We start from the raw sequence: 19820 nt of genomic DNA on the forward strand, positions 1-19820 counted from the left end.
GATGCTAACATAATTATCAATAAATTTAAAGTCCTTGTGTCAAAATAATATAACAATCTTGAAAGCAGCAAACTGCTAAAAGTAAGATCGTGAATTCTGCTTTTGGACTCTACATGTAACCCAAAATTCACAAAGCTGTTAATGCAGGATATTCAGTTCTCTCAAGCAACTATGTATCTGTGGAATGGATCTTTCTGTTGACTTTAATTCAGACTGATTTTTATCTATCTGGGATGGATGGGCCTGAAACTACTCTGTTCCACATTCAGGCATACTTTAGTCACAGTCTGTTTCTTCAGACTCGTGACATATAATGAATTATAGCACTGTGACAGCTGTCCCCTGACCTCCAGGATTGGTTGCTTATAATGGAGAGGTTTCCCCCAGCATCCACAATAATGCTTTCTTTGGACCTTGGTGGTCTCACCGGAAGATAAGAGAGAGGATTACATCCAGTAATTGACAGATTTGCTCTCAAATCAAAGAAGACTTGCAGTCAGGCCACAGTTGTTTCTCCAATGCTTAGAAGGTCAACAACCAACCTTTCAAAAATATCCATTGATTAATCTGATAAACCACACACAATTTTTTTGAAGAATTGACCTTGCTGTGTGATTAGAAGAAATGTATCTAATTTAAAAAAACAAAGAAAGACCAATCAGTTTGAAATGTAGGGAACTCTGGTTCTGTATTCTGCATTTCTTATATATTTTCTATATTTATTTTAATTACATTTTAAAAAATCAATAAAACCAAATGACTTGTTTACTATCTTCCTCAAATACACTCAAAACTGTAGTGTTTTTGAGGCAACCTATATGTTTGTCTACTTTGAAAACGAGATCTGGGACCCAGCAAAAATGGTGATAAGAGAAGAAAATCTAGACACACAACCTTAGGTACCTCAGCATTTCCTGGCCTCAACATAGAAGGTTTTATTGGGCAACTCATAAATAACCATTATCATCCTTTGGAAAATTCTATCCAAGGACTGTCAAAGTTTTTTGCTTGGTCCTGGTGGCAATTGATAATTAGCCATTTTTATCTCAAACTTTATGGAAGTGCATAAAGATGAATTGTCATCTGCTGTGTCTTTAATCATTTGTTGAAATGCAGGCTGGTGTGTTGTTCTTCAACTCCTATCTGTCCCAGCCAAAATGGCTTGTGGCGAGGTCTAGTGGGAAATGTAGTCTAAACATTTGGAAGATACTGTTTTCCTCCCCACCCATGCTTAAGAAAGTGTCTATGCACCCCTGAAAATACTAATATTTAGCCATCCTGGCTCCAGGTATAACCTTTGGACGGTTTTCATGATAAGGTTTTCTTGGTCTGGTTTTTAGAAATCTTGCAACTTTCTTACCAAACTTTAGAATATTGTAACCTGAAAATTAGGAACAAGTTTGCTGAGTTGTAAAGATATGTCCAGTGCAAATGATAGTTCTCTTACTCCCTGTACGTCTTCCTCTTCCATGCAAAATATTAAAGGATCTACAAGTGGATATCCTTGTGAGTAGTTATAGCCAGCAAAGGATAAACAGTAGATAAATGGAAAATCAAAAATCAAAACACCTTGTATATATTGATATGGTAGAATAGACCATGATCCAAAGACTGTCATCAGAGAACTTCTCAGGACCAGGAGTACTGATGGAAGGGAGGATTATCAGAGGAGTTTCTTAGTTAATAGCTAATTAATATTAACAATTAATGTGTTTTTGATAAAATCCTCTCTCTCTTGAATGGTTTGGGGAAATAAGTGTTACAATGATCAAGACTATAAATTATATTTAGGAAAAATCATTCAAAGGGTATTTTCTTTTTTAAAAAAAGTACCTTTGAACAGGTTTTATTCTCTGTCTCAGGAATGCTTTCTGAATCAAAGGATACTTCTGGGATATCATGAACAGACATGTTTCTACCATCTCTGTCACATAAAGTATGTCTGGAAAATTGTGAACAAATAAAAAAGGGCCGTGATATTGAGACAGACAAATCTTTTTTTTTCTTCCCAAGACTCATTACAGGCTTCTTTGTTTTGGCTCTGAATTTTGCACTAGTCAATTTCCTGCTGAATGTATCTTGTTTTAAAATGAGAGATCAGAATATTCTTCTGACCTCTTATTCTAAAACAAGATACTGCACATTCAGCAGGAAATTGACTAGTGCAAAATTCAGAGCCAATTGGGACACTGTAGTTGTTATTGTCAATGAAAGCTTACAAACAGCAGCAAAGGCTGTTGACTGTCCAACCTTGTCTATCCTTCACTCTCACTGCTGCTTCACCACTATCTATTTTGGAGTAAAAGCTCCTTGGAGCCAGGGATATCAGTGTTGCTAATATAACAGTACATGGACTGATAGCAAAATATAAATAATAAGTAAGCTAGGATATCTAAGTTTTAAATACGGGTAGTCTTCAGCTTAAGACCACAATTAAACCTCCAATTGCCCAAAGCCTCAAAAACGTAGTGAAACATTTGTTAAATGAGTTTTGCCCCATTTTACAATCTTTCTTGGCCAGTTGTTAAGTGAATCACTGCAGTTGTTAAATTGGTAACATGGTTGTTTAGTGTGTCTGGCTTCCCCATTGACTTTGCTTGACAGAAAGTCACAAAAGCTGATCACATGACCCCCCCAAGACACACTGCAACCGTTATAAATATGAACCAGTGGCCAAGCATCTGAATTTGGATCATGTGACCATGGGGATACTAAAATGGCCGTAAGTGTGAAAAAGGTCATAATTCACTGTTTTTAGTACCATTGTAACTTTGAACAGTCAATATTTACAGACCCCTCACATCCCGGACATAAACTGTTTCAACTCCTTCCCTCAAAACGATGCTATAGAGCACTGCACACCAGAACAACTAGACACAAGAACAGTTTTTCCCCGAAAGCCATCACTCTGCTAAACATATACCGTATATGCCGGCGTATAAGACGACCCGGCGTATAAGACGACCCCCAACATTTCCACTCAAAATATAGTTTGTTATATACTCGCCCCTCTTCCGCACGCCTTCCACTTTTGCACTTTTTTTTTTTTGAGGCACTTTTGTGCACCGTGGAACGAATCCCGTGAAGCCGAAAGGAGCAGCCAGCTTCTCCCAGCTCCCAAGGAAACGAGGCTCGCACCACCCGGGCTCCGCTGAGGTATCCGGCTGGGGCTGTCAGGAGTTGTTACCGCTGGCGCGGCTCCGCGGCTCCAGTCCCGCGTTGCCTCGGGAAGGGAAAGGCAAAACCAGGAGCGCGGCGGCGCTTGCAATGGCAGCAGCGGCTCCTGGTTTTGCCTTTCCCTTCTCGAGGCAACGCGGACTGGAGCCGCGCGGAGCCGCGCCAGCGGTAACAACTCCTGACAGCCCCAGACGGATACCTCAGCGAGCTCGGGTGGTGCGAGCCTCGCTTCCTTGGGAGCTGGGAGAAGGCTGGCTGCTCCTTTCGGCTTCACGGATCGCTTCCACGGTGCGCAAAAGTGCCTCAGCATGGCAGCCGCAGTGCTTCCCAATTACTATTTGCCGGCGTATAAGACAACCCGGCATATAAGACGACCCCCAATTGGAGGCATGTTTTTAGGGCAAAAAGTCGTCTTATACGCCGGCAAATACGGTAATTCCCTCAACACTGTTCAACTATTTACAAAGTGTACAGTACTATTACTGTTAATCTTCTCACCACTCCTTATCACCCATCCTCTCCCACTTGACTGTTTCCTAGTATGATTTGATTGTAGATTGTACCCTATGACTATCATTAAGTGTTGTACGTTATGATTCTTGATTCTTAACGAATGTACCTTTTCTTTATGTATACTGAGAGTATTTACACCAAGACAAATTCCTTGTGTGTCCAATCACACTTGGCCAATAAAGTATTCTATTCTATTCTATAAGTGAACTATCTGTGCTATTTTTCTTTCTTTTAGCCTAGAGTTTGAGGGCTGGCAGGTTTATACAGTTAGGTCTCAAAGTATGACCACAGCTGAGAGCAGAATTTCTATTGTAAATAAGGCAATTATTAAATGAGTGGCACCTGATTATTCAGGTTTTTTTTTTGCCATGGTTGTTAAGTAAATCACTGCGGTTGTTAAATGAATCATGTGCTTCTTTAAGTGAATCTGACTCCCCCCGTTGACTGCTTGTCAGAAACTGGCAGGGCCACAGATGGCGATCCTATGATCCTGGGATGCGGCAACTATTGAAAATACATGCTGGTTGTCAAGCACCTAAATTCTGATCACATGACTACAGGGATGCTGCAGCAGGCATCAGGTTGAGGACGGGTGATCACATTTTTCAGTGCTGTTGTAAATGTGAATGGTTGCTAAACTAATGGTTATAAGTTAAAGGCTACCTGTATAAGCTAAAACAAGGTCCCCAACCTTTCCTGCTCTGTGGACCGACGGTATGTGTGTGAGGGAGGGGATGGTTTCACATGCGTGCCTGCCCCATGCACAAATGGAGCTTTTCACCCTTGCCTGCCACTTGCGTGGCCTGGTTCCCAAGGGACTGCAGACTGGGAGTTGAGGACCCCTGAACTAAAACAATAAAGTATTTTTTGTAAGGGCGTAGTTTTATCATTTGGGGGCTAAGGGTCATTCATAACTATCTTTATTTCATTTTCATCTTTTTCTTTTCAGCAAGCAGTATAAACGCCACACTCTCATCATTCTTGTGGACATGTATTTACTGTGGAAGTTTCAGGTGTCTTTTGTTCTGGAGATTGATAATATACATCTTTCTTATGTTTAAACATCCCAGTATTTTTGCTAGGAAAGTAAAAAAAAAGTTCCTCTATCTAGTACAGGGGTGTCCAACCTTGGCAACTTTAAGACTTGTGGACTTCAACTCCCAGAATTCCTCAGCCAGCAAAGGAATTCTGGGAGTTGAAGTCCACAAGTCTTAAAGTTGCCAAGGTTGGACACCCCTGATCTAGTATATGCCATTACTACTGATGTGATTACTGTGTGCAGTACAGGTGTTTAAGGCTTCAAATCAATGGTGGGATTCAATTTTTTTTACTACCGGTTCTCTGGCCGTGGCTTGGGTGGGCATGGCAGGGGAAGGATACTGTAAACTCTCCAGTCAGAGGTCATATTTTCTGGTTCTCCAGACTACTCAAAATTTCCGCTACTGGTTCTCCAGAACTGGTCAGAACCTGCTGAATAACACCTCTACTTCAAATGGTTACTTAGTGGTTACTTTCTGTGACTAAAATGGAAATTAGAAAAAAAGTGCTAATTATTTTTTTTCCTGGTCTGGAAACTAATAACATTTTTTTCCTGAAATGTCTAGCAGACATATTTGTTTCCCAGTGAAATACAACAACATATCCCCGCTGCATTTTCAGATGTATTAAATGAATGTTTGCCTGGCCTTTGGCTTCTGCTGAAATAAAAGTTCTGTGAATTTCATGGTTGCTGTGGATACAGGTAACTGCCTTTGGTTGAAGGGACACTTGCACAAAGCTGCCCTTGTCCTCTAACAGATGCCTGGACAAATAATTTCAAAAAAGAGGTAGAGTTATTTGTATAGGAGAAACTGGTTTTTCTATACTCATGTAAATGCAGTGTCCATTGTGCTTGCAAGAGCAAAAGGAGATCTACATCACTGCTGAAACTGTGACTTTGAACACTAGTAGTTCTAAAGGCTGACTTCTAACAGAAATAGTCATTTATTCCGTGCCATGGCTGGCTTCTTAGCAGGGTGCTGTGGTTGAGCTGGAAACATTTAAAAGGGCTTGTGTGTGTGTGTACACCTACATATAAGCATTCTGATGTACTTCGCCAGTTTGTCTGATTTAAAAAGAACAACAAGGAGATGTTTACAAGATGCCTGAGAATACCAGACTGGCCAATAAAGAGATTTTTCTATTCCCAAGGTGTTACAAAGACTTGTCCTCATAATCCTTTGAAAGGGGCGCCGGGGAGGGGGGGGGAGGGGGAACTGGAAGAGCAGCAGTTCTTTTGTTTTGGGGTCACTCAAGGGACGTAGACTACAGTACTGAATAGGAAAACTTGGGCTTTTCCTTTAATTATATATCTTCAATTATAGATCTCAAGCTGATTTTGCTCTTTAAAGGGAAATCGTCATTTCTGGAATGGATTTCTAGGGGGATAGTGAGTACAGTGGAAACACTTCTCTTCTGACATACTGATGATGCATTTGTTTCATTTTGCCACGCTAGCTGAGAATTCTTCATGTCCAGCAGATCTAGGAGGCAAGAGGCTGGAGAAATCTGCAATAATGCAAGCCCTGGCATTTGTAAGTACTGGCATGGTTATAAATATCCACGATCAGTAGCAATATAGTTTTTCAAATGCATTTCGAGCGGCCACTTCTTTTACACAGATCGACAGTTTCACATGAATTCTTTCTCTCTAGTTTCTTCACTATCTGCGACTGTAAAAATCATGCTGAATATTTGCATAGATAACACCACTTGAAAAATAAATAGAACATCTGATAGGCCCTAATCTATAAAATGACTTACTATTTTCAAGTCACTGAATGCTTTAGATTTTAAATGATTCTGTAATAGCTTCTGGCTGCTTTGAGGCATCATAATCAGTTTATCATAAAGGCTTCCCACCTATCAGGACTACCATGCATAATTGGCATGGCCATGAGAAGACGATTGAAAGTATTTACTTCTGTTTTAGACTAATAATTTTTGCTTTACTCTCCAAAGTCCACAAATTTTAATATAGTACAACAAACCAACCAAATGATAGTTTACAAAGATGACTTGCCTCGATGAACTGTAGTTAACATTAGCCAGTGATTAAGAGGCAATGTTAAAGTCAAAAGTGAAAGCATTTGATTTTATTGCTACCATGCTAGTAAACAGTTTAGTGCCACAACTAATTGTGGTGGTCTAATTATGAGGAAGATAGTTGGACTTGTTTTATAATTTGCCCTAAATTTATAGGGTGAGTATATAGGCTACCTGTAATTCTGCAATGGCAGAAGAAATGGAATGTCATACTAATGTTTGTATTGTATTGTTTTGAAATATTAACAGTGTACATTGGTGTGAAGTCTTTTTCTAGTAAATTTCATTTAGACTGTTTTTGTTGTTGCTAGTTTTAGAAAACATGCAGTTTGTTATCAAAGAGAAATTTCAGTAATGAAAGTCAACTTAATAATATTTGGGGCAAAAATGAAAATATTGTGTAGAAGAATGAAGTGCTCCATATGAATAGCTGGAAGTTGTGCTACATTAGTGAGGAAGATATCACACTACTAGGAAAACCAGTAGTGTGGGTTACTCCTTGATCAGAATTGAAAACGTAGAATACTTATGCTTCTTTAAAAGGGAGTTACTTTAGATAATGTTTTAGAACATCGAAGGCATACTTTTATGTCCTACCTTATTAGATGCCGCATAATGGCAACGTTATTTTCAAGTAAGGATGGAACAATTAATTATTTGAATAGAGTACAATAACTTGTATTACTCTTCCTATGTTGGCATGTTGTTTAAATTTTCCTGCCGTTTTCCAGTACTTTATTGCTTATTAATTGGCTGTTTACATCAATATTTGTTTTAGATAATACTGCTGCAGTATACTCTAATAATAGCTCATATATTCATCTTAAAACCACACACACACACAATTTTAAAAAGTATATATTATTCTATGAATTCATGCTTCATCTTTCTACTCATAGAGTGATTTCTGTGACTATGGCAGACATGGGGTTTTTAGTGTTCAGAGACCACATCCAGCCTGCAGGTGGTCTCAGTCCATCTTGTGGCAGCAGGTGGTATCAGTGGGGGCAAGGCGTTATCAGAGGCAGGGGTGAGGAGTCAGCAGCGGGGGGAGCAGGATGGCGACAACTAATCCTTGCATTAACAAACCTAGCAGGTCTATAAAACAAAGAAAAGGTAAAGTAAGATCATAAGCACAGTCATGGTTTTACCTAGTGACCACTTTGCTTAATGACTGTGTTGCTGGTCCAGTTCTGATTGCTAAGTGAGAACTACTAGTATTGTGGAGAGAATTGAACCAAGAAGATCCTAATTGTAGCTTGATACATCGTAAAGTAATGAGCTACAAATCACATAAGAAAAGCAAATATTGCAGCTTTATTAATGTTTTCAAAGGAAGTTGACATAGTTTTCTGTACCTTCGGATTTAGATACAAAGTTTCCTGGATTGTGGATTGTGTCCATTTTATCAGATAAATGGAAAGTATTATGAAAAGGATTTTATAGGTAGAACAATAAGGGAAAGACACTAGAACTTAGTAGACAGTAATCATTAGTAATATAAGGCTTTGTGGAATTTATTTGAAATATCCATTATGTGAGTTTTTGGTTTTCAGACTATTTGTCTAATGAAAGTAGACAGGATCTACAAAACATTATATAAAAATAAATTGGTCAGCATTATTAATGTAAGTTGTTAAAACTATAGTCCAGACCAGGGGTCTCCAACCTTTTGGACCTCAGGGACCACCAAATTCAGAATTTTAATCCTGCACACCACTGATATGAACCCAGAAAGCCGCTTGCTGAAGCATCTGGACTCCCACTGACGGGATGGGGTCCTTCAGGCACTTAGCTTGGCTGCTTGTTTCTGCAACCTTAAATACTCAAAAGAGTCATTTGGACCCATTTCCCACAGAAAACAAAACACTGCTGCCAGTATCACCCCTGTTGCAGACATGGGTGTGCTGCACACCACCAAAATTTTATCACGGACCACCAGTGGTCGACGGACCACTGGTTGGCGATCTCTGGTCCAGACAATGATCACTTAAATGTGTTTCCTGAGAAATTACTTTTAGCCCCCTACCCCCAACTTAACTAGTATACATAGACTAAATCTTTGTTGTAAGCATTCATTAAGTACAGCCTGGCAGTAAAACTTTGTTGGCTCTATACATGGACATGCGATTGGTTAATATAAACATGTGATCGATTTTTGATGAGGGCTGTTGAATATTTCCTATAGCACCATCTCACTATCATTTCTAGAGAATCAATAGAGTAATTATATAGCTTTACTAGTGAATGTCTCCTTTAGATATATTTGAGGGGGGGGAAAGCAAAATAGCAGGCATTATAGGAGAAAGTTTAATTGGGCCATGTAGACCAGTAAGAGTGCTCTTAAATTTTCTAATACGCCTAAGAGGATTTTACTTTAATTAAGAACTAGCCCTTTGGCAGTAGGAAATGAAATGAGTTAGAACTGTTCAGGGTTTGAAATACTCCAAGGAACTTTCGCTACTTAAATTAAGATCATCATTTTAAACAATTCTAACCAGAAATACTTGGTGCAAAAAAAAAAAAAGAGAGAGAGTCAAATTCACAAGTATTAGAAATTGGAAGAAGTGCTCCTTCTTCCAACTAAGAGGAAATCTTAGTTATTATATTAAATGCTACAAAAAGTTAGGGGCTGTGCTGCTCATGTGTTATGCTATACCATCATTTGCTTTAAGTATACATTTTAATTGATTATGTATGATCAAATCAACGTTGACTCTGAACCACATACACATATTCTCCAAATGATAATCTGTTCCTAACCTTTTCCTTCAGGTTTTCCAAAATTATTCCCATTGTCCCTATAACTGAATCTGTCCACCTTGCTGCTTATCTTCTTCTCTTTCCTTCCACCTTTCCCAGTATTATAGCCTTCTCTGGCTCTTTGCATAATATGTCTAAAGTAAGATAACTTGCGTCAGTAATTTACATTTTCAGTGAGAACGCTGAGCTGATTTGTTTGATGATCCATTTTTTGTTTTGGCTGTCCAAACTATTCTCAGGAATCGCCTCCAACACCAAAGTTCAAAAGTGTCAATACTCTTTCTGTTCTGCTTCTTCAGAGTCCAGCTTCTCCATCCATTGACTATCATAGGGAATACCACGGCTTTAACTATTCTGATCTTTATAGGTATAGACATATTGCAGCATGTGAGTATATTTTCCAAGGCCTTCATGGCTGCTCTACCAAGTGCTAGTTTGTGGCATATTTCTTGATTTGTTGATAGCTGATCCTGAAAGGCAGGAGTTATCTACCACTACCCTATCTTCATTGTCAATTCTAAGGCTGGTTATTGTACTTGTCATTAGTTTCCTCTTCTTTATATGTAATCATATTTATTCACTGTACTTCTTGACTTTCATAGTTTATTAAGTATACCAAAAATAAACCAATGACTACATATTCACCTGATGTGGCAAATTAGGCTCATTTGTTATTGATCGCTCTTTCCTGTGAACAAGCGTGGTATAGAAACAGCTTTCTCTGGCTTGTTTAGGACTTACTGCCTCATCTGTCCCCTAGGGGCTTCCCACTGTGAATATCTCCGTAAACAAACTTCATACCATGGAGATATTCTCCCTCCCACGGATGAACTGCATTCATATCTTATATAAGCTTTAAACAAAATGCTAACAGTTGTTTCCAAGCTCTGCAACAGGGACAGATAGAGTAACCAGACAGGTGTATTTGCCAGTAATGAACAAGCCTAGTCTTTTGTATCTTCAAAAGAATTCATTTTGCAGAGAAGTAAAAATGGCTAGCTGAGCTACTTCTTAATTGGCATTTTCTCCTTTTCCCCAAACTCTTTGGCCACTGGTTTGTGGTTAACGGAGGCTTGGGCCCGGGGGTGAGATTCAAATTTTTTAACAACCGGTTCTGTGGGTGTGGCTTAGGTGGTGGCCGTGGCTTGGTGGTCATGAGACTGGGTGGACATGGCTTGGTGGTCATGTTATTGGCTGGGTGTGGCCAACCACTCACATCGAGGCACGCATCCCCTCACCTGGCCTCTCAAGGTTGTGGGGATGCTGCAACAGTCGTAAGTGTGAAAAATGGTCACGAGTCACTTTTTTTAGTGCCATTGTAACTTTGAATGGTCACTCCACACAAGCAAAATACCAGCAAAGGAGAGGAAAAAAACTCCAGAGTAGCTCCGGAGACAGGAAGTCTAGTCCTGCCAAGAATGTAATAAGGGTTAACAGAGAGGCAGTTTCTGTAAGCAACACCAGAATGCTTCCTTCCTGCCTTCTTTACAGGATTAGGCCAGTAATTTCTTCTAACAACCGGTTCTCCGAACTGCTTAGAATGTTAACAACCGGTTCTAGCGAATAGGTGCGAACTGATAGAATCCCACCCCTGCTTGGGCCAGGCCCCAACCCAAATATAAAATATGTCAGGAAACTGCATATGGTGGCAAGCTATATTTAGATTTGCAAGCTAACAAACAATGGTTTCAAACTAAGTTCTGACCCTTTGTTGATTCAGTGACCTCACTGACATTCATGGTAAAGCACATACATTCTATTATGTCTTAGCATGATAAAGCACATACATTCTATTATGGCTTAGCAATACCCAGAATGACAGGACTACTGCTTGAACAAAGTGGGCAAAAAGGAAATACAGACAAAAAGGAGACACAGACTAACATTCAAGTTATGTTTCAGAAATATGCACAGCAGCAGTTTCGGTTTCTCATTAGTTTTATATCTTATGCATAAATTGTATATCTCATTGGAACATTGAACATGGGGGGTAATGGTAGACGACAGCAACAGTCAGCAAGGTTTTCCTGCAAAAGAGACTAAGGAGAATGTTGGATTTCAGAGGCAGTATTCCAAGAAATGCCTTTAATTTTTGCAGTGCCAGCCTTGAAAGGTAGTCCATACAGGAAGTACCTCCAGATGAACTAATTCTACCTTGTTGTAAAGTTACATTAACATAATCTTGCAAATCTGAAGGTATATTTCTCTTTCTCTCCTCCCCCCCATCACCTTTACAACCCAAGAAACTAGAGAGGGTTGTTCTGAGATGTTTCTCATGTCCATATTCTTTTTGCAGGCTAAGCTGCTTCTTATCCAACCATTCCCCTTGTTGTGACTCTTCCCATATCTCCCAATGCCATTTCCACATACCATTACAAATAGTGGATTGCATATAGTGGATTGCAGAATATTACTACATATAACAGGCAGATGTTAGTAGCTAGTACTTTCAGTATTTAACGTATCTACCCAGATTTTTAGGACATATATATGACATTCGGAATACCTGCTATCAGTATTCTCACAAAATAGCTGTCGTATTATATGCAGTCACAAATCTCCTATTTACCAGAAGGCTATTGAAATTACTCCTCTTTAGCCCTGTGGGATGCTTTGGAGCAGGGCTGTCAAACTCCTGGCTCACGGGCCAGATGTGCTGCATGCTGGCCATGCCCACACCTGGTTTAGCGAAGGGAAAAAATGTCCCAATACATCACATGAAGCCGCCATGACAACATGAGTTTGACACCCCTATTCTGGAGTATATCAGCTTCCTGCAGCCAGTTTGCCAAAATAAAGTGTTAGCCCCGTCATATTTGGGCTGCAGTCCTCTATCATTATTTTCTAACGATCCCTTCAAAATGTTATCTGAAGCTGACTTTATGCTTGACACACTAGCTTTGTTAAAAAAATAAATAATAAGTTAATTAAAAATATTAGATGATATAAGGAACCTGCTGGGTTTTAAAGGCGGTCTTACTGGGTACATTACTGCCTATGGAGATTATAAGTACTGTGAAGTAGAGCAAACACAATGATTTAAGATCTGTTATCCAAAATAAAATATAGGGGGTGCAATGGTTCAGTGTTTAAAGATGCTGAGCTTGTCAACTGGAAAGCTGACAGCTAGGGTTTGAGACCCATGTGCTACACAGTGGGTGAGGTCCTATTCCTGCCCCAGTCTCTGCTTACCTAGCAGTTTGAAAGCATGCAAATGCAAGTAGATTAATAGGTACCGCTTCAGTGGGAAGGTAATGGTGTTCCATGTGCCTCTGGTGTATAGCCATGCTGGCCACACAACCACAGAAAATGTCTTTGGACAAGGCTAGCTCCCTTGGCCAAGAAATGGAGATAAGCATCCTGCCCTAAAGTCGGACACAACTGGACAGGGAAACCTTTACTTTTATAACAATGATACAACACCTAGAAAATCTGCATATTGACAAAATTTTCATCTGTCAATTATAAAATGCCATACTGCTTGGATTCACACATATATGACATCCTAGGTTTTGGGGAAGAACTGAGAATGAATGCAAGCTAATGTTTATTAATAAACCTGTGATTTTACATTGTTGTATGTATAATTATAATAAATTCCAAAACATTACTTGAACACCATCAGCATTGACAAAGTCACCATTAGTCAATTGCAACAGGAGCTTTACTTGGAACAGCTTACATCCTGCAGTGATTTAACACCATCAAATAACAACATCTACCTATCCCAGATTCTTGGGAAGAACTAGATAGGTGGATAAAAATGCCAAATTCAGTCTAAACATCTGGCTGATTATGTAAGGCACCATACTAATAAATAAGATAAGGGAAAGGATGTAAGGATGTTGTTCCCCTTTTGTTTGTATTTTTCTAGTATGTGTAAGTATAGCCTCCTCTCTATAGCCAGTAGGGAAGAGGGTACATAGAAAATGGACACGTACAGCATTCTGAACCAGACTGCCACCAAAAGACTGTTTCTATGGTGAATATTGTTGCATGCAATTTCTTATATTATTACAAATGCTTAACTGGAGCTACTGTATCCTTTAGACTCCCCCTTATTCTTTATGCTTTATTTTTCATAGAGAAAGGAAGCCTAGATTTCCTACAAAGGAAAGAAATGTTTCTCATTATGAAATTTCATTATGAATCTGACACACCTGAATTGGCCGCTCATGTATTCAGGAATCAGGATCCAATCTGGAAGGAAGAGAAACTGTCTGTTGTCTTGTGGTGTTCACACATTGTATCCTCTGGGACGATGTTTGGCATGTTCTCTCTGTATGTCTGCTTATGACTTGGTCAGCTCTTTCTGGGTTGGCATTTGACTGCTAGAGAAACAAATGCATTGGGAAACAAGAGCCAAGAATGCATTTCAAACAGATCTTAGAGATTTCTTTTTAAGGGAATCAATCTAGCCTAGACTTCCATTCCGTATTATAAGTTTCTAAAGTTGTTGTTGTTTTTTTATTGAAAGAATGGTGAAGCAAGCAATGTACAACTGCACATTACAGATAGTTTCAATTTAAGAGATCATATGTGTGTTTTCATGGGGGTGCATTGGCTCAATGGTTAAAGATGCTGAACTTATCAGAGAGAAAGCTGATAGCCTGGGTTCAAGAACTGATTGCTACACTAATTTTGTTTCTCCTTGGAAACCACTTTTGGACTTTGTGATTGAGGTGGAAAAAAAAAGGAAACCCTGCTTTTGGGTTTTGCCAATTACCAATAGATTTGTTGTTATAGAAATGGCTAGTATATACTATTATATATGCATCAAAAAGGAGTTAGAAGTCAATGCTTTTTTTCTTTTTACCCTCTACCCCTACACTTTTCTTTCTTCCCCTTTTCCTCCCTTATTCTCCCATTATTTTCATTTTTCCTTGTACTTCTGTATTTTATGTTTTGATAAACCAGTAAAATAGTAAAACTGAGAACCATGTGCTCTGCAACAGGGTGAGTTCCCATTATTTGCCCCAGCTTCTACCAACCTAGCAGTTCGAAAGCTTGCAAATGCTGACTCCCTTGATTAAGAAAAGGAATTGAGTACTGCCCTCTAAAGTCAGACTCAACAGGGGAAACCTTTACCTTTATGCATTTCGATTCTCTGTTTCTAGACTCACTGAAGGGGAAAAGGACTATTTTGATTTACATGTTAAAACTAAACACATCTAATACTGATCTGCGTTTCTACCTCATTAGACCACTAAATGTTTTACCATAGGGACTTATTTGTTGCCTTTGTTTTGGGGGTATTTTTCCATTTGGAATCATTTTAGTGTTTGGGTTTTTGGTTGTTTTTTTTCTCTTAGTGGAGTAAATTTCTAGAAAGCCATTCTCCTTGTAAATCAATGTTGGAAAGAAATAAATTGGCAAGAATTACTGTGCCCTGTGTTGGTCTCACCAATCAAAGCTGCAACTTTAGAGTTCTGCTTTTAAATGTCATTGGCCATAGATTTGGAGACCCATTCAGATTTGGCGGAATAGTTCCTTCTGGATTCTTTACATTTTCAGTCTAATTGTCAGCCTTACTCAGTAGACCAGACCAGGAAAGCAAGTCTACCAAATTAAGGCTAGAACTACTTTTACTGAGGTTGGCAATAATCCGAATCTCCCAAGTCTGATTGTTCCATGCCTCTTTCCCCTTCTTATAGTCTAATGCAAAGCTCCCCATAACTTGAGATTTCCAAGAAGAAATTGGACTGCCATTTGTCAGAAATGGTGTAGGGTCTCCTGCTTAGGCAGGGGGTTGGACTAGATGACCTACAAGGTCCCTTCCAATTCTGATTATCTGTATCTGTATCCCCAGTCTCTGGGCTGTGGACCAGCACTGGTCTGTTACTGCTCCATGCAAACAAGTGAAGCCCTATCCATGGTCTGTGGAAAAACCTCTCTCCATGGAGCCAGTCTCTGGTGCTCAAAAAAGGTTGGAGGCTGCTGCTCTAATGAACCAGGGCAGCTTTTGTCTAAGCTGCTTCTGAGCATTATTTTATTTCTCAGGACATAAAAAAAAGTTTCAGGTACCAGTTCTTGCATATTTTTGTCAAGGTCATCTTCCTTACAGTCTCCAACAACAGTGCTCCAGAAATTCTGAAAATGAGGACTAACACCTCTGGCAAGCATCAGATATGAGAAGGCTGTTTTAGCCTCCCACAGTTACTTCAGTTTTTTAAAAAAATAGCCAATCAAAATGACTAGTAGCTGGTAAAAGCAAGATCTTCATGTAATTAGCATTTTAATAGTGAAGGAAGGTGTTGGAGATTAATGAGAATATTTAAAAGTGGCACTAAATTGGTTGAACTGCTTTTCCATTTCTTACAGTGCTGCATATAGTCTCACATTGAAAATAACTACCTTCTTATTTCTTCATAATTGCTCATATCATATTTTGGGATGACACTAAAGAAATTAAAATATAAATAACCAATTTCTGTTTGCAAAGTTCCTCTTCCCTATCATCCCATCCTTGTTCTTGGGTTGACATTTGTTTTGGAAATTATGCTTGTGTTTCTCAAAAGTGGGAAGAGAACCAATCTTTTTCTTCTTGTGGTTATTTTCCTCATTATTTGTCTTGAAGGCATTGACTGTAGGAGGAGAAGTAGGAGACAGTGTCCCTTTTCATTGGTCCTGTCCTGTCCTGAGGCCAGCTTGGGAATAAGCTATCTTTAAAAGATTATTTTAAGACTGTTTGGCAACATTCAGTTTGGACGACGCAGCAGATTGCTTTTCACAATAGTCTGGCAAGTAGGCAATGGGTATAATGCCTAGAGATTGTTTCTGTGGTGGATGAGTGCTGAGTGCGGCCTGTTCCAGCCTTTATTGGTAAGGAAACAACCTGGTAGTGCAGATAAGCCCTTAGTTAATTGGGAAGCAGTGAAGTGAGAGCACCGTACGGAAAATACTGAAATCTGTTTTTGATTTTATTGCCGGTGTAATGTTTATGGAGGTCTGAGTAGGTAGGCCACATTCAGCATGCGGTCCCAGCTCCTTCCATAATCTTCAGAGCCCCAAGAAGTGCTAATGAAATTCAGCAACAAACTGCATACAGGCTGTTTTTTTTTTTAACTGTGTCAAATTAAGTAAAATTGGTATGTTCTGTTTCTAAGCTTAATAATAGGAAACATTTATTTAAAATATTGAAAAGCGGAACCTAAGGGAAAGTGATTACATTAGTGCCCCGTTGTTTGGGGTCCTTGACTACTAGAAGAATAATTTGAATAGTGCAGGCACCAATTGCAAAATGATTAACTACTTCTGATTGTGAGCAGAAATTAGTCTTTTTCCACTGAAAATGAGAATTAGAGGAAACATTGTAAAGTGTCTAGTTTAATCCCTGGGCAATGCAGGAAACTAGCCAGGTCTACAGACGATTGTGCAGTTTCTGCTTAAACTCCTCCAAAAACAGAAGGCCCTTCATATTTCAGGCAGTTTGCTCTATAGCCATTAGTTTTTACTGATAAGATCTCTTTATTAGTATTTAGTATACAATCAGCTTCTTATTTCTACCCATGGGTACTGGCTGTGCCCTCTGGAATAACTCTGCTCCGCTTTGCATAACTGCCTTGCAGTTATCTAAAGATATTGTCATATCTCTCTCTCAAATCTTTTCTTCCCAAGTTTGTCTTATTCAGCTCTTGTCAGGCTTTCTTCATATAATTTGATTTCCTGTGCCTTAATTGATCTTTTCTGGTATATGATTCAGTTTGCAAAGTCTTCCTTGAATTGTTCCAGGAATGAATCTAATTCCAAATATAACCTGATTAAGGCAAAATAATACATGGCATGTTCAGGGGTTCTGATATAACTAAATAGCAGTTACAAAAACCTGATGGATAAAGAGAGTTTCAGATCATCAGAAATAATCTGATTTACTACTACTACTACTACTACTACTACCACTACTACTACTACTGTATCTAATAGACACTTCACCGAATGTGATACATCCAACATCTGTTGGGAATTAACACGAACTTTCATAATTTGTTTCATAAACTGTTAAGTATGGAGAATAACGGAGACCAGACATCTGACCAGTGACTTCAACTCTTTAATAAAGTAATAGAACATAACAGAGCAACGCTATGGGCAGCAGTAACCCTTTTATAGGGTTAGCTGCTGCCTTATTAACCAATGAAAATGTACAACAAGTTCAAACTACTAACCAATAAGAATAGTCCCAAAAGTGGCCAATCAGGGACTAGTTCTGGCCCAATCCCAAGTTGTTGTATAAGGACCAATCAAGTGTGCAGGTTTTCAACCCCTAATTTGCATTTAGGTTATTCACTTTTATTGATTCACAACACCCCTCCTCCTTGGGTTCCGTTTGAGGGGAGCTGTAATAAAATCCTCAAGATAGGCAGGCCGTTTGGTCTGCCTGGATGATTTCCGAGGCTCCACCGGGTTTTGTCCAATGTCCGGTTCCGGTGGAGCGTTTGGATGACCTTTGTTAAATTCTATTTCGCTGCACGGCGATTCCGTGCTGCATTCACTGTGGTTGTCTCTGCTACTCCGTGTTTCTTCGGGGTTTTGCAGTTCGTTTTCCCCCGTATTAAAGTTCCCTGAAAACGTCAACTCCCTCCCCACTTCACGTTCCGGTGCTTCGCTGGGCTGTAGGGCTCCCATTGACCTGCTATTAGTTGTATCAAAGTCAATTCCTCGATACTTCCTCCCCTTGAGTTGGTGAACCGGGGAGTCATGGCCGCTGGGTGGTAATCTCGATCGGAGCTGGTCTATGTGGCGTTTCCACACCCTCCCATCGTCTGTTAGCAGGCGGTAAGATCTAGGCCCGGTGAGGTGGGTAACGGTTGCGGGTATCCATAACGGGTCGCCGGAAAAGTTTTTGGCAAAGATTAAATCGCCTACCTTAAATTCCCGGCATTTGCTGCTGGAGCCGAAAGGTTTTTCCGGTGCAAAAGCGGGGTGGAGCCGGTCAAGGTGCGATCGTATTTTCCGCCCCATAAGAAGTTCAGCGGGCGTTTTGTTGGTCACGCTGTGGGGCGTGATGTGCTGCAACAAGAGAATTCGATTGATTTTCTCATCGATGTTGCCAAATTCCATTTTGTGAAGGGTGTTTTTACAAATTGTACCATGCGTTCTGCACGTCCATTCGCCGCAGGGTGCGCGGGCGAGGTTAGCGCATGGCGGATGCCCCGATCAGCAAGATATTGTTCAAAGGGCAATGCAGTGAACTGTGGGCCGTTGTCCGAGACCAACACGTCCGGAAACCCGTGTGTGGCAAATAGTCTGTTTAATTTATTAATAACTGAGTCTGTTGTAGTTGTGTGCATTCGATGAATCTCGAGCCAGTTAGAATAGGCGTCGACAGTAATCAGGAAAGTGTGACCTTTGGTAGGCCCCGCAAAGTCAATATGAATATGGGACCACGGTCCCCTCGGCGTTCCCATTCGGTTGGGCTTGCTTTAGGTGGGGCGTTGCTGACGTCCTGGCAACGTTGGCACGTAGCGACCCAGGCCTCGATTCTTTTGTCGATTCGCGGCCACCAAGCATAGCTGCGTGCGAGTGATTTCATCCGCACAATACCCGGATGTCCCTCATGCAATACCGTCAAAACAGTCTGTTGCAATTTGCCAGGGATTACGACTCGATCGCCCCACAAGATACAGCCTTTTTGGGAAAAAAGCTCGGTTTGGCGGGCTTTGAAGGGCGCCCATTCAGGTGCTATTTGGTCCGTCGGCCACCCCCGTTCAACCCAGCGTAGTATGTGTTGCAGAACTGGGTCACGTTTCGTTTCAAAAGCAATGTCTCTAGCCGTCAAGGGTGGTGCATGTAGAGCTTCGATCTGTAGTGTTGAGAGGGTTGGGGCTGGGTCCACAACAGCGTCTGGAAGCGGTGTTCTGCTCAATGCATCGGCGTGGAGAATCGATTTCCCCGGGCGGTGTTGCAAGGTGTAGTTGTAGGCCGCCAGGAATTCAGACCAACGGGTCATTCTGGGGGACAATATATACGGGGTTCGTTTATTACCCGCAATGATCCCCAGTAGCGGTTTATGATCAGTGATTATTGTAAACGCACGGCCATAAACATATTCATGAAATCTTTTAACTGCAGCAACAATAGCTAAAACTTCTTTGTCCAGCTGACTATAATTCCATTCAGCTTTAGCTAAGGTTCGCGAAAAAAATGCGATGGGGGCCTCCGCTCCATTTGGTAACACATGGGCCAGGATTGCCCCAACCCCAAAAGGTGATGCATCACACGTGATAGTGAGCGGCAAAGTCTCGTTGTACTGCATGAGTACTGAATCAGAAGTTAGCAATTTC

At 40.3% G+C, this 19820-nt stretch overlaps 1 protein-coding gene across 4 annotated transcripts in view; it reads left to right on the forward strand.

The window, feature by feature from the left end:
• SEMA5A (semaphorin 5A) overlaps positions 1–19820 on the forward strand; it is a 199139-nt gene that overhangs the window by 51230 nt on the left and 128089 nt on the right. For 2 of the 4 annotated variants that reach the window (XM_087961104.1, XM_087961101.1), the window contains exon 2: positions 6187–6263. The exons of 1 other annotated variant lie outside the window; for it this stretch is intronic. The gene's annotated coding sequence lies outside the window, so the exon portion shown is untranslated. Of the gene's footprint in view, positions 1–6186; positions 6264–16242; positions 16360–19820 lie in introns of those variants that run through there. One more of the 4 variants, XM_087961102.1, reaches the window with a different exon arrangement.

Source organism: Notechis scutatus, chromosome 3, assembly GCF_049901735.1.
Source record: "Notechis scutatus isolate UNSWTSFEM ecotype Mainland chromosome 3, rNotScu1.2, whole genome shotgun sequence".
Lineage (NCBI taxonomy): Eukaryota > Metazoa > Chordata > Lepidosauria > Squamata > Elapidae > Notechis > Notechis scutatus.